This window comes from Schistocerca nitens, chromosome 3 (genome assembly GCF_023898315.1).
Source record: "Schistocerca nitens isolate TAMUIC-IGC-003100 chromosome 3, iqSchNite1.1, whole genome shotgun sequence".
Taxonomy (NCBI): Eukaryota; Metazoa; Arthropoda; class Insecta; order Orthoptera; family Acrididae; genus Schistocerca; species Schistocerca nitens.
The window spans coordinates 589,197,697-589,212,966 of NC_064616.1; the positions used below are offsets into that span (position 1 = coordinate 589,197,697).

At 42.6% G+C, this 15,270-nt stretch overlaps 1 protein-coding gene across 1 annotated transcript in view; it reads left to right on the forward strand.

The window, feature by feature from the left end:
- Positions 1-15,270, forward strand: part of LOC126248502 (protein unc-79 homolog) — an 875,350-nt gene that overhangs the window by 427,534 nt on the left and 432,546 nt on the right. The window lies entirely within an intron of this gene.

Consider the following 15,270-nt stretch of genomic DNA (forward strand, 5'->3'; position numbering starts at 1 on the left):
TTTAAGAACATAATTATTTCATATGCATACAATGGAGGCACTCTCAGTGTTTGGTATCAGTAAATTTATTTCTGCAGGAATTCCTTGCTGATAGATTTCCAAAGCACCTATCAGCCTTCTTTTATGGTATAAGTACGCTACTTACATTATGTGTATATTAGCTGCACTGTCCCTATGTACTTATACAGTACGGGATGTGTAGATAAATAAGACTTCTTAGTTGAGTGTCATGATCAACAGTTTCTGACATTTTTCTCAGGAGAAATATATTTGTGGGTAATATTTGAACAGATTTTATGTATATGAGTATCCTATGACATTAAAATGTCCACCATCAACCCCAGAAACTTGCTGCAGTAAACTTTTGAAATACCGGAGCCCCCAAGATAAATATCAAGATCATCTGCTTTGAGTGCCCTTTTTGCTTGTATCCCCAAGAAAGTTGCTTTACTTCTATTTATAAAATGGTTGCACCCCCAAAATATTTGTATGCCCTATTTGTCCCTAAACATGTCCTCATTTCTAGATCCTTTGCAGATTCACTGGTGACTGATAGAACTGTGTCATCAACGCTGGTGGCTATTGTTTAAGAGCACAAGATCACCCTGACTTTTGAAACCTTGCTGATTTATTAGTTATTTTTCTTTGAATGCTATTAAATATAATGTAGATGTGGTAATCCAAAATAAATGGCACTAAATATACTGTGCTGTGCTACATTGCTCCTCTAAACTCAGTGAAACTTGTCATCAGAGTCACAAGAACACCTTCGGTTGTACGTGTTTTAAGGAGCTTTTACGGATGCACATCTGGCATGACATAATTGCCTTATAGGTCAAATACATACAGATTTTATAAACAATGTGCACAGTTCACGGCGTGCACAGCTAGCCCTTACCACTCAACTACATGTTTACACCAGTGCCACTAAGTGGTAGCACACTGCAACAGACTTTTATCCCCATTCACTTGGCATATATCCCTCCATATTTGTAGCACATTCCTCAGATATGCCAGTTCACTCACTATGTAGTAAAATTAGATCGGACACCGGTATATGTTATTGTTATACTGATAGAAAAACCTATTTTGTGGGATTCTGAATGAGATACAGTATATTAAGTGTTGGATTTTATCATACAGTAATCTATTTGAGGCACTGAGAACTATAAAGCACATCATCGTCGATTGTGAGACTGTAGCATCTGTTCATGTTTCTGACATCTGTTGATCTTATGGTGGGTCTGGTTTACCTGCACTGTAGACCCACAGTGTATATATGAATAAACATTCACAAAAAGCTGTCTCACTGATTTCTCTGATGTTTACTTAAATGTCAGGTCAAAGACAGTGCGCTTTTGGCCCTTATGGCTCACAGCACCTCATTTTTATTCTATTCAATTGACCAGGTTGGTAGATATTTAATCATTTCTGCAAACAGCAGTTTGCGTTTGGAGTTAGTTGTTAACTGTGCAGGAACCAGCTTTCCTATGCTGTGTCAACATGAGATCTGTTGAATCTGTTTTGAGTGCTTGCAGGAAAGAAAATTACCAGGAAAAGATAGCCACAAAGGAGTTAGGGCCACACAGACCAGATTCATTGTCTGAGAAAATGATGAAATCAAATAAGCATGACTACAAGCAAACATTTAACAAAGAAGTGTGTAATAAGCATAAATTCTTGTGTGAGTGGAATGTAAGAATGACTTATTTTCAGCCTGGAAGTTAATATGTTAACTAATACATGTATTTGGGATCGTCTACATTTGTCTGATAAATGCTTCCACTTACACAAAAATGGGGAGTAGTGAAAGCTTGAATATTATTTCATTCTTGCCATAAATTGTACTTAATTATGTACAGAACTACAAAATTCCACAAAAACTATTCTTTCTTTTTTCAGACAAGTTATGCATATTATTATTATTATTATTGACAGTAACTGAAGTTTTATATATTTGTTGATCCATGACAGTTATACAACAAATGCTATTAATTTTACACACTCATATTTATCTGAATTAAAAACTTTGTGAACGCCCAGAATTTATACTTACATGCTGCCACTGGCCATCAAGATAATGAAAAGGATAGACTCCTACTTCCCATACAGAGAAAATGTTGAGTCGCAAACAGGCACACCGAAAAGATTGCTGTGCTTCTGTGACTGTGTGTGTGTGTGTGTGTGTGTGTGTGTGTGTGTGTGTGTGTGTGGGTGGGTGGGTGTTTTCTAATTCAAAAGAAGGCCTTTTGGCTGAAAGCTCAAATCATTGTACCTGTCTGTGACTTATCTCCTCTGTATGGTGAGTAGCAATCTACGCTTTCCATAATTTTGTTGTTGATCCATCCTGGACTTTCCATTGTTAGAACTGTATTGTCAGCATGCTGAAAGCTGTTTTATTTACAGCTTCAGTGATCATGAATCAACGTGCCCAGATAGTCAGCATGTTAATGCTCAGCCTCCAGGATTCAGGGAAGAACACTTGCCCTGGGCCAGATTTGCCTCACAGTTTAATGATGAGCCACCCAGCCTGGATTTGGTTTTTATGCATTTTCTCTTATCTTAGTAGGTGAATACTGAGCTGGTACCTGCATCAGACACACTACCCAAACATTTAGAAAACTTTCTCACACTTGAATGTGAGACCCACTCTACACTCAGACAAATGAATAGACAAATTTCATTCTGGGAGGAGTGGTGGGATCAGTAAGGACATCTGGCCACCAGCTGTCACTAACATTGCCAAAATTCATCTAAGAAATCCCAACCTCATATAGAGATGGCACAAGGCAAGGAAGGAGAAGAAGAATTGGTTTTTATGAGTCTTTAATTTTCATGATTTCCATAAATATAGTTTTTCGACATACACTAATTTACCAATGACATTACCCAAGTATGCTACATCCTTAACAATAAAGATTGTAAAATTAAAGTGTGTAACAGGATTTTACAACTGTGCCCATGTTATTTAAGAGTGATTTGCTTATTTCAATAGTAAAATGCAACAATTAAAATGAATAAATGTTAGTTAGATCACACATCCTATACAGTATATCCAGCATCAGAATTATTTAAATATTAACCAAACAATTTGCAGAAGTTGCCATTAAGCCACATCACTGTTTCCCTCAGATGTAGTCACATGGCTGTATCAAAAGTTTGTTCTAAATCAATGTCTTTAATTGATGATAGTCACATCAGAATAGTATCAGTACACAAAATTTCAGCACAAATCTTGCAAAATACACAGCCCAATAAAAAAAGTGAAACATTCAGGAGACATTGTCGGAAGTCAATGCAACCTTGTACACACCATCAGTGGGTATGTAAATGGGTTGCACTTCTCTGTGGCAGATAGACTGGGCACCAGAGTGTGTTTGTGTGCTCATGTTTAGTGTTAAGAGGCCTGGTATGGTGCATCACTGTGAAGGATGCAGAGATGCCACATACTCATGTGAGACAGTGTAATCAGTATCAGACAGAGTTTGAAAGGGACCTCATTGTTGGTCTCCATTTGGCTGACTGATCGAATTGTACAATACCTAGATTTTGGGGCATTTGGATATTACAGTGGCCTGATGTTGGAATGCATGGGGGTAGCCATACCCACCAACATCAAAGTTCCATTTGACCACATCTTACCAGCCCAAGAGAGGATCACCATATGGTGCACTGAGCTCATCATACCACTCCACATCTGTACCTGCCATCTGAGAACAAGTAATGGATTCCTTGCAACATTCTATGTCCCCTCACCCCCACAACATTGGTCAGAGACTAGCAACAGTCAGACAAAGCAATTACCACCCTAGTCATCTTACCACCACAACACAGTCAACTATGTTTGGGGTGATGCCTCATCTGGGAAGAATGTACTGCTGCTGAAAGGCATCACAAAGTGTTCAGCAACAAACTGTAGTTCTGCACTACATTGGATGGCCATCATTCGTGAGTATGCAACCTGGGGAGAGGTCCCATTCTTCCAGTTTTTTGGGTAAGCAGAGTGTTGTTACTCCTGGTGTCATGGTGTGGGGATCCATCGGGTAAGACTTCAGTTCATGGCTGGTAGTGATTGAGGGAACTATGGTGGCACAACAATATCTAATGGATGTCCTGTGTCCGCACATGTTATATCTCATGCGATACTGTCGTGGTACATTTTCAACAGGACAATACTCATCCACATATGGCCAATGTCTCTATGAATTGTATGTATGATGTTGAGGCACTCCTGTGGCCAGCAAGATCCTCAGCTCTGTCCCCAATAGAATATAAATTATGTGGGACTAGCATGGACATCAACTTCGTGTCAGTGGATGTCACAGACCAGATACAGCAGTTGTGGATCAGATTGGCCCAGGGGAGTACAAGCATGATGACACCCTTCCCAACTGAATCAGTGCATTCCTCCAGCCCATAGGTGGTTGCATCATTGTTCTGCTAATTAGGCTCATATTGCCAAGTTCTTTGTAAACTTGACTTAAATTTCTGATCACTGAAATAACATTACATACCCTGAAATGATAATTAAATCAAGACCCTAAGTTGCCGACAGGTGTTGATATACATCAACTGGGATAGTTGAAACTGTTTGCCCCAACTGGGACTTGAACCCAGGATCTCCTGCTTAGTTCATTAAATAACAAATTACAAGCAGCAGGTATTTTCTGTGATTTGTCAAAGGCATTTGATTGTGTGAACCACAACATCCTTTTAAATAAATTAGAATTCTATGGTGTCACGGGCAGTGCTGCAAAATGGTTCAAGTCATACCTAGCTAACAGGAAACATAGGGTGTCAGTACAAGGGACTAGTGAATTAAGTCATCAGTCATCATCAGAATGGGAAGAAATTGCATGCGGTGTCCCACAAGGATCCATCGTAGGGCCATTGCTTTTTCTTGTGTACATTAATGATCTCTCATCAGTTACACTGCCAGAAGCAGAGTTCGTTTTGTTTGCAGATGACACAAGTATTGCAATAAATAGTATGTCGAGTGTAGTTCTAGAAAGATCTGCTAATGATATTTTTATGGATATTAATAAATGGTTTAAAGCCAACTCATTGACATTAAACTTTGAAAAGACTCACTACATGCAATTCAGAACCTGTAAGAGGTTTCCACCCAGCATATGCATAAAGTATGAAGAAGAGCAGATAGAAGAGGTTGACAGTCTTAAATTCCTGGGATTACAACTTGATAATAAATTCAGTTGGGAGGAGCACACCACAGAACTGCAGAAATCCCTTAACAAATCTTTATTTGCAATTCGAGTGTTAGCAGACATAGGCGACATAAAAATGAAACAGCTTGCATACTTTGCCTACTTTCATTCCATAATGTCATACGGTATAATATTTTGGGGTAACTCTTCAAGTCAAACAAAAGTTTTCAGAGTCCAAAAGCGTGTAATACATATTATTTGTGGAGTAAATTCACGGACGTCATGTAGAAATCTCTTCAAAGAACTGGGTATACTAACCACTGCCTCTCAGTATATTTACTCCTTAATGAAATTTGTCCTAAATAATATATCTCTTTTTCCAACAAACAGCTCAGTTCATACATACAATACCAGGAACAAAAATGATCTGCACAAAGACTTAAAAGGACTTACTTTAGTTCAAAAAGGGGTCCACTACTCAGGAACACTCATCTTCAATAATTTGCCAGCAAACATAAAAAATTTAGTTACAAATAAAGATCAATTTAAAAGGAGCCTTAAAGACTTACTAGCGGCCAACTCCTTCTACTCCATAGACGAATTTTTTAATAGAAACAAATGATGTATTGTATATATTCATACTATTAGTATTGTTATTTCAGCTAAAAAAAAAAAAAAAAAGTTGACATGTTCCACATCCACGAGGATCTCCTCAGCATGGAGGATAGTGTGACTGCAGGGATTTATCCCTTGCACGCTCCCCGGAAGACCCATATTCCCGACTTAATGTCCATACACTACATTCATAGTGCCCCTGCCCATTACGCACATTACTTGTGGCACACAATCTTACCTAGTCCCTTAAGAGTTCGGGCAATGTGTGTGCATCTGCACATATATCACATACCTTCTTAAACCATGAAGTTTCATTTCATTTCCTCCTCCTTTCTGGGTCCTTCGCCTATTTTGTCCGGCAGTATATTGAAGGCTTACACACAGAATGTCTACATAATTACGAAAATTCAAATAATATGCTGTTGTAGCAATATTCATAGTTGTTATAACCTTTGATCACTAATAAATTGCGTGGATATACAAACGTAGAAACAATAGCGGGTTACATGCTAGCAACTCCGTATCTGTCACCCAACTGCTGTGCCGTGACATGCGGCCGGCGCCGTTCATAGCCAGGTGGCGCTCCCGCGCTCAGCCGAGCTGCGGACCGCCTCTATCGCCGTGTTCGCGTACTGACGTAGCGGCACTTTTAAATCTCGTGGCACTGTCACAACACTTTTCCCCCATTGAAAAGAAAACTCACTTCCTTGGAGACACGGACAGTGCGGAGACATCCATGGCCTCTTGGGAGGCCCCAAGAAGACCCCGCGGAGAAACACGAGAGTATGGTCGAAAATGTCCAGGACGGAAGCTTGTGCGTGGAATGTGCCTCCTGGACGAGATGATGGTTGAAAACTCCAGAGCAGTATCCATAGGTGTCGTGGACCTGGGGGTGTGCTCCAGCGAGATGGGTCCCGGTGAAGGCGGCGTCGCGACTGGGGCCGGTTCCGGCGTACTCGGAAGCGGTAGCGACGCTGGCTGCAGCAACACGCACGGAAGATCAGCAGCAGCGACAGGACTGGCTTCTTGGGCTGGTGGAGGCGAAGGAAGGGGTGGGGGCACCGGCGTGGCCACCACTCGTGGGTGCATCTGGTCGTAATGGCGAACAACCATGCCGTCGTCCGTACGTATTTCACAAAGCCAGCGGCCACGAAGAGCCTTGACCACCCCTGGAATCCATTTATGGCGAGATCCATACCCTCGTGCCCACACGTCGGCGCCCACTGAGTACTTTCCCGCACTAGGGGACACAGTACAAGGCCTGACAGGGTGAAGCAGGTGCAGTAGAGTGCGCGGTTGGTGGCCATGCAAGAGTTCAGCAGGGCTGCGATCACCCAGAGGCGTGAAGCGATAAGAACTCAGAAATTGCAACAGAGCGTCATCTGTGGAAAAATCACTAAGGAATTTTTTCATCTGACTTTTGAAAGTGCGGACAAGGCGCTCGACCTCCCCATTCGATTGCGGATGGAAGGGCGGTGCTGTAACATGATGAATCCCTTGTCCAGTACAAAAATCACGGAAGGCCTGCGAAGAGAACTGAGGGCCATTGTCCGTGACAATCGTGGATGGAAGACCTTCTAGCACAAAGATTTTGGACAAAGTCAGTGTCGTCGCCGCAGTGGTTGGCGACGGACATCGAACAACAACCGGAAACTTCGAGAAGGCGTCAATCAACAGTAGCCAATAAGTGCCGAGGAAGGGTCCGGCAAAGTCAGCGTGCACCCGTTCCCATGGCTGCGCCAGATCAGGCCACGGAGAGGGCATTGTACGGGGTGCAGCCAGTTGTTGAGCACACTGACCACACACAGCGACCATGTGGGCGATGTCCGAATCAATACCGGGCCAATAAACGTACCTGCGGGCCGGGACTTAGTCCGAGAAATCCCCCAATGGCCTTCATGCAATAGTTTGAGAACATCTTTGCGAAGAGAGGCTGGCACCATGACCCGTGGAGATGCGCCATCTGTGGCCAGAAGAACAACACCCTCATGAACAGACAGACGAAGGCGCAAGGCATGGTAGTTGCTAAGGGGATCCGATGCCCGGCCCTTGGTCCTGTCCGGCCAACCCCGTTGAACAAAACCGATCACCTGATGCAGGACCGGGTCCTGCGCAGTAGCCGACGTGACCTGCGAATCTGTAAGTGGAAAACCCTCGACCGCACGACGTTCTTCCTCATCAATGTGGAAACAGAGTAGTTCATCTCGATCGAAAACCAGGTCGGGGCCCATCGGCAAACGCGACAACGCGTCAGCGTTGGTGTGCTGCGCCGTGGGGCAATAGTGAATCTCATAGTGAAAACGAGAAGTATAAGGCCCAACATTGCAGGCGGTGAGCGGCCTTATCCGGAAGCGACGCCGAGGGGCTGAACAGAGAGACCAGCGGCTTGTGGTCGGTGATGAGGTGAAACTTAGAACCATACAAAGAAACGCTGAACTTTTTTAGAGCATAAATGGTAGCGAGTGCCTCCTTTTCGATTTGAGAGTAACGCCGTTGGGCATTGTTGAGGGTCTTGGAAGCATAGGCGATGGGTCTTTCAGACACATCCTCATACCGATGGGCGAGAACAGCCCCTAGGCCATACTGTGACACGTCAGTCACCAGAACCAAGTGCTGACCCGGACGGAATGTGGCAAGACAAGGCGCCGACTGCAAATGAGCCTTCAGGCGGACAAAAGCCTGCTCACACTCGTTGGACCAACAGAAAGGAACGTTTTTGCGTAACAGCTGATGCAGAGGATGAGCCACCGCCGCCGCGGATGGAATGAATTTGTGATGATAAGCAATCTTGCTTAGAAATAAGCAATCTTGCCTAGAAACGCCTGAAGTTCTTTGACCGTAGACGGCCGGGGTAGAGCGGTATTGGCCGCAACGTGCTGATGTAGAGGACGTATACCCTCACGGGACAAGTGGAAACCAAGATACACAATGGAGGGTTGGAAGAACTGTGACTTGTCCAGATTTCACTTCAACCCAGCCGAATGCAGAACCCGAAACAGTGAACGCAAATTGCGAAGGTGCTCCTCAGTGGAGGCCCCCGTGACAACAATGTCATCCAGGTAGTTGATGCAGCCGGGAACGGAATCCGTGAGCTCTTCCAAAAACCGCTGAAAAATGGCCGGCGCGCTAGCAACGCCAAATGGTAACCGCTGGTACTGATACAACCCACAAGGAGTGTTGATGACGAGAAATCCCTTGGAAGATACATCCAACGGCAACTGATGGTACGCCTCCGATAAGTCAAGTTTGGAAAAGAACTGGCCCCCATCGAGCTTGGTAAATAACTCCTCAGGACGGGGAAGAGGATAAGTGTCAATGAGGCTCTGGGCGTTGACAGTGGCTTTAAAATTACCACACAATCACAGACTCCCGTTTGGTTTAGAAACCACCATGATCAGCGATGCCCATTTGCTGGAAGTAACAGGAAGGAGAATCCCTGAAGCCGTTAACCTGTCTATCTCAGCCTTGACAGGTGCATGCAACGCCATCGGAATAGGGCATGCCCGGAAAAACTTAGGGTGAGCTGTAGTAATGTGGGCTTCAAAGTCATAGGCACGACCCAGACCAGCAGAGAACACGGACGAGAATTCAGAACACAATCCATCCAGCTGTTGATACGGAATATCCTCAGATATGAGGTGCACATCATCATCAATGGAGAACCCGAACAACTGGAAAGCACCATAACCGAACAGGTTTCCAGTGCCCGCATGATCCGCCACATAAAACGTGAGGGACCTAACAACAGACTTGTAGGCAGTGGAAGCATCCAAGTGGCCAACGATAGGAATTTTCTGCTTATTATAAGTTCGCAGATTTCGCGTAACTGAAGACAAGGGAGGGGAGCCCAACTCCAAATACGTGTGAGAATTAATGAGAGTTACTGCAGAGCCAGTGTCCACTTGCATGCGAATGTCTTTATCCAGAACACGAACAGTAACAAACAACTTATTGGTTTGAGAAAGCACACAGTTAACATCCATGTCCGATGCCTCATCCTCATCAACAGGAACTTTAGGGGACTGACACACAGAAGCAATGTGGCCTTTTTTCCTACACGAATTACACGTGGCCCAATGTTTTGGACACGCGGCCCTGTCATGCTGTACGAAACAACGTGGACAAGAAGGAAGTGCAGAACGTACCAGCTTCTGTGGTTGCTGTTTTCGCTGCGAGCGTGGCGGCCCAACGCGATGTTGTTGATGCAAGTGAACCACCGCCACATCGTCGTTCCCCTGTGAAACAGGCAAATTGTCCATGTCAAAAGTGGTCTGTACAGCACCTACATCACACCATGCGACTATTTGCGCACCAGCAGCGTGAGACACTTCAAAAGATTGAGCGATGCTTAGAACTTCCGACAACGACGGGTTTGGCAGTTGTAAGGCACGTTGCCAAACTTCTTTATTAGGAGCAAGCTGTAGAATAGCGCCCCTAATCATTGAATAGGCATAAGACTCATGATGAGTGTCCGTGACAAAATGACATTTCCTACTCAGACCGTGTAGTTCTGCCGCCCAAGTCTGGTAAGATTGATGGGGCTGTTTACGACACCGGTAGAACGCCACGCGGGTGGCAACAACATGGGTGTTTTTCCGGTAATAGTTAGATAATAAGTCACACATTTTGTGGAAGGACAGAGAGGCAGGTTCCCGCAGAGGGGCTAACTGAGATAGCAGCTGATAGATCCGTGGGGAAATCCAAGATAGAAATAACGACTTACACATAGGAGCATCGACAACGCCGAAAGCCAAGAAGTGTTGCCGCAAACGCCATGCGGGTGGCAACAACGTGGGTGTTTTTCCGGTAATAGTTAGATAATAAGTCACACATTTCTTGGAAGGACAGAGAGGCAGGTTCCCGCAGAGGGGCTAACTGAGATAGCAGCTGATAGATCCGTAGGGAAATCCAAGATAGAAATAACGACTTACACATAGGAGCGTCGACAACGCCGAAAGCCAAGAAGTGTTGCCGCAAACGCTTCTCATAATCCTCCCAGTCTTCAGCGGCCTCATCGTAAGGAGGGAATAGAGGTGGAGAAGAGAAAGACAGATGATGAGTAAGCGACAGCGACAATGCCTGAATAGCAGCCGTCAGCTGTGTTTGTTGTTCAATGAGTGCTTGCAGAAGCTGTTCCATGTCTGCCCCAACACGAACACACAATTCCCCAACGCAGGAAAAAAAATATCCCATCCTCATCGCCAAAAAGTGTTATAACCTTTGATCACTAATAAATTGCGTGGATATACAAACGTAGAAACAATAGTGGGTTACATGCTACCAACTCCGTATCTGTCACCCAACTGCTGTGCCGTGACATGCGGCCGGTGCCGTTCATAGCCAGGTGGCGCTCCCGCGCTCAGCCGAGCTGCGGACCGCCTCTATCGCCGTGTTCGCCTACTGACGTAGTGGCACTTTAAAATCTCCTGGCACTGTCACAACAATAATCTTACATAACAAGTTACAAAGATGAAATATGGTATAAAAAATAAGTGTCATGTGCCAGCATTTTATACATCAACTGAAATCAGTTGTAGTCCATATTTCTTATAAAACTCACAGTTGCCTGCAGATAGGGACACAGAAAGAAAAGTGAAGGAAAAGATTATAGTGTGCAAGAATGATATGAAGAAAGCAGCACTATAATGGCTTGGAAACCTGTCCTAGTTAAGCAGATAACTTCAAACAAAATCATTTTCCTGAGGATCAAAATATTCATAAACCAAGCACACAGCCCTATATACGACAATATCTAAGCAGAATCAAATAATGTGGAGCCACAACATAAAGGTAATATGGTTGAGCTGAAATCCAAGCTGAACATATTACAACTTAAATCTAAACACAAAACACAAGGCAGCAAAATCTCCAGATCATTTAGTAGACAAAATTTTTAAATTATCCTTCAGAGACAAATCTGTCTACATTACTCAATTACTTAATGATCTATCTCTACTTGTAATTTTTTTATTGCTGTTAACTACAACATCCAGTGTGGTTTTGCTCTTCCAGAATTCCATTCCTACACATCACCTCATTTTTACGTGCCCCATTTTTATCCCTCAGAGACAATCTGTCTTCATTACTCAATTACTTAATGATCTATCTCTACTTGTAATTTTTTTATTGCTGTTAACTACAACATCCAGTGAGGTTTTGCTCTTCCAGAATTCCATTCCTACACATCACCTCATTTTTACGTGCCCCATTTTTCCATGAAGATAACTGACAAATCAAAATTGAGTATATTTTCTATGCAGACACAGTGTTTAAATGAATCATCATTCACTACATGCCCATCTGATTCCCTCAGTTTCTCTATAAATTTACTAACAAATACATTCAGAATACTTCTCAGGCCAGTCTAAAACATTTGTTTCCAAAATTAATTAATATTTGCCAAATTTATTCCTTAAGTTCAAGACTCTTTACATGACTCTCAGTGTTGGAATCACATCCATGAGTCACAGCTTCTTCTCATGAATTTATTTGTTTATTTAGTCACCAGTCTTCTGACTGGTCTGATGTGACCTGCCACAAATTCCTCTCCTGTGACAAACTCTTCTTCTCAGAGCAGCAACTGCAACTTATGTTATGAATTATTTGCTTGATGTATCCAGTCTCTGTCTTCCTCTATGGTTTTTACCCTCTGCAGCTCCCTCTAGTATCATGAAAGTTATTCCCTGATGTCTGAACAAATGTTTGACCATGATATCCCTTCTTCTTGGCAGTGTTTTACATATATTCCTTTCTTTGTCAATTCTACTGAGAATCTCCTCATTCCATACCTTATCAGTCCACCTAATGGATAGCATTCTACTGTAGCACTATATCTCAATTGCTTCAATTCCCTTCTGTTCCAGTTTTCCCATAGAATGCTGTGCTCCAAACATACATTCTCAGGAATTTCTTCCTCAAATTAAGCTTTTGTATGTCCATTCTTATTAGTAGGAGGTCTCAGGGACGATGGCCGTATACTGTCTTGACAAAAAATTAAAGCACCTACAGCCATCCTTATGGTTTTATTTTATTTTGTCGCTACCAGTTTCAACACTTCATTGCGTCATCTTCAGTCTGTTTTTGCTGTGGTACAGGTTGATATGATCCCTATGCATAACCTGTCAGTTGCCAGCATTACTGGATATGCAGAAAATGTGTCAACACTCCAACTATCAACTGCCAGTTGATGGTTAGAGTGCTGACACATTATCTGCATATCCAGTAATGCTGGCAACTGATGGGTTATGCACGGGGATCATATCAACCTGTACCGCATCATAAACAGCCTGAAGATGATGCAATGAAGCATTGAAACTGGTAGTGACAAAATAAAATAAAATCATAAAAATGGCTGTAGGTGTTTTTATTTTTTGTCCTCAAATTAAGATCTGTGTTTAATACTAGAAGTCTTCTCTTGGCCAGGAATGCACTAATCTGCTTTTTATGTCCTCCTCCCTCTGTCCATCATGGGTTATTTTGGTGCCTATGTAGCAGAGTTCTTTAACTTCATCTACTTTGTAATCACCTGTCCTGAAGTTAAGTTTCTTGCTATTCTCATTTCTGCTACTTCTTATTACTTTCATCTTCCCTTCATTTACTCTCAGTCCATATTCCATACTCTTTGACTATTCATTCCATTCAGCACATCCTGTAATTCTTCTTCACTTTCACTGAGGATAGCAATGTCATCAGCCATTCTTATCATTGATATCTTTTCATCTCGAATTTCAATTACACTGTTGAACCTTTCTTTTATTTCTGTCATTGTGTCTTCGATGTATAGATTGAACAGCAGGGGTGAAACACTGCATATCTGTCATACATCCATTTTGATCTGAGCACTTCAGTCTTGATCTTCCACTCTTACTGTTCTCTCTTGGTTCTTGTTCATATTGTATATCACCTGTCTTTCCCTACAATTTATCCTTATTTTTCTCAGAATTTTGAACATCTTTCACCATTTTAGAATGACAAATTATTTTTCTAGATCAACAAATTCTATGAGCATGTCTTGATATTTCTGTACTCTTGTTTCCATTATCAACCGCAATGTCAGAACTGCCTGTCTGGTTATTTTACCCCTACAACCACATTTCAGTCCCCCATGACTATTAGATTTTCGTCTCCCCTTACATACTGAATTATCCCTTCAGTATCCTCATATACTCTCTTTTATCTCTTCATCTGCCATCTGCAGTGTTGGCATGAGTACCTGAACTATTGCTGTTGGTGTTGGTTTGCTGTCGATTCTGATAAGAACAACCACACCACTGAACTGTTCACAGTAACTCTCTCTCTGCCCTGACTTCCAATTCATAATGGAGCCTACTCCCATTATACTATTTTCTGCTGCTGTTGACAATGTCCTATATTCATCTGACCAGAAATCCTTGTCTTCTTTCCATTTCACTTCACTTACCTCCACTATATCTATACTGAGCCTTAACATTTCCCTTTTCAGATTTTCTAGCTTCCCTACAATATTTGAACTTCCAACATTCCATGTCTTGATTTGTAGTACACTGTTGTTTCATTGGTTACTCAGTCTTATTCTCATAGACACCTCGGCACTGGCAGTCCCCTCCTGGAGATCTGAATGGGAGACTTTTCCAGAATCTTTTGCCAATGGAGAGTTCATCATGACACTTTTCTCAGTTACAGGCTACACACCCTGTGGTTACACATTATGTGTCTTTAATGCAATGATTTCTGTTGCCTTCTGCATCCTCATACCATCAATCTTCATTGATTTTTCCACCTTGAGTGGCAGTTTCCCACCCACAGGGCAAGAGAGTGCCCTGAACCTCTGCATACTTTTTCACCCTCTTTGACAAGGCTGTTGGCTGAATGATGGTGACTTCTAATACTGGAAGTATTTGACCACCACTGCTTATGAATTTTATTAAAAATTTAAGTGGTGGTAGATTTGAAACCTGAGCCTTCATTAATATCAAGCTGAAGTCCTCAAAGGGGTGCTTTAATGTTTGGAAATAGGTGAAAATCAAATGGGATAAAGTTGGGACTATATGTAGGATGATAAATGGCAGTGAACACAAGGTGTCTCATTGTTACATATGTCACAGTGCTTGTGTGTTTTTTGGCATTGTCATGCTGAAAGAGATTGTGCTTCAAGTGTGGACAAACACTTTGAATTCATACTTTCAGTTTTCTGAGGATCTCTCATGCATCAACCTAGTTATGGTACACACCACCGCATAACACGCTGCAATTCAGAGCCCTCTAATGGCCAAGGGTTTCATCTTGTCACCGAGTAATATGTATGGCATGTAATACATCAACCAATATTGAGAACAGAATAAAAAATTTGAAGGCATTCCTTTCAGCAAGCCCCCATATATCACAAGGAACAGCTGGTTTTTTTGAAGTATTAGCTATCCTGCTAACTTGACTATTTAAAACTTAGCCCCAGTATGTACAAATTTTGTGTACCCTTTTATTGATATTGAAGTAGTAATGTAGTTTCCGAGAG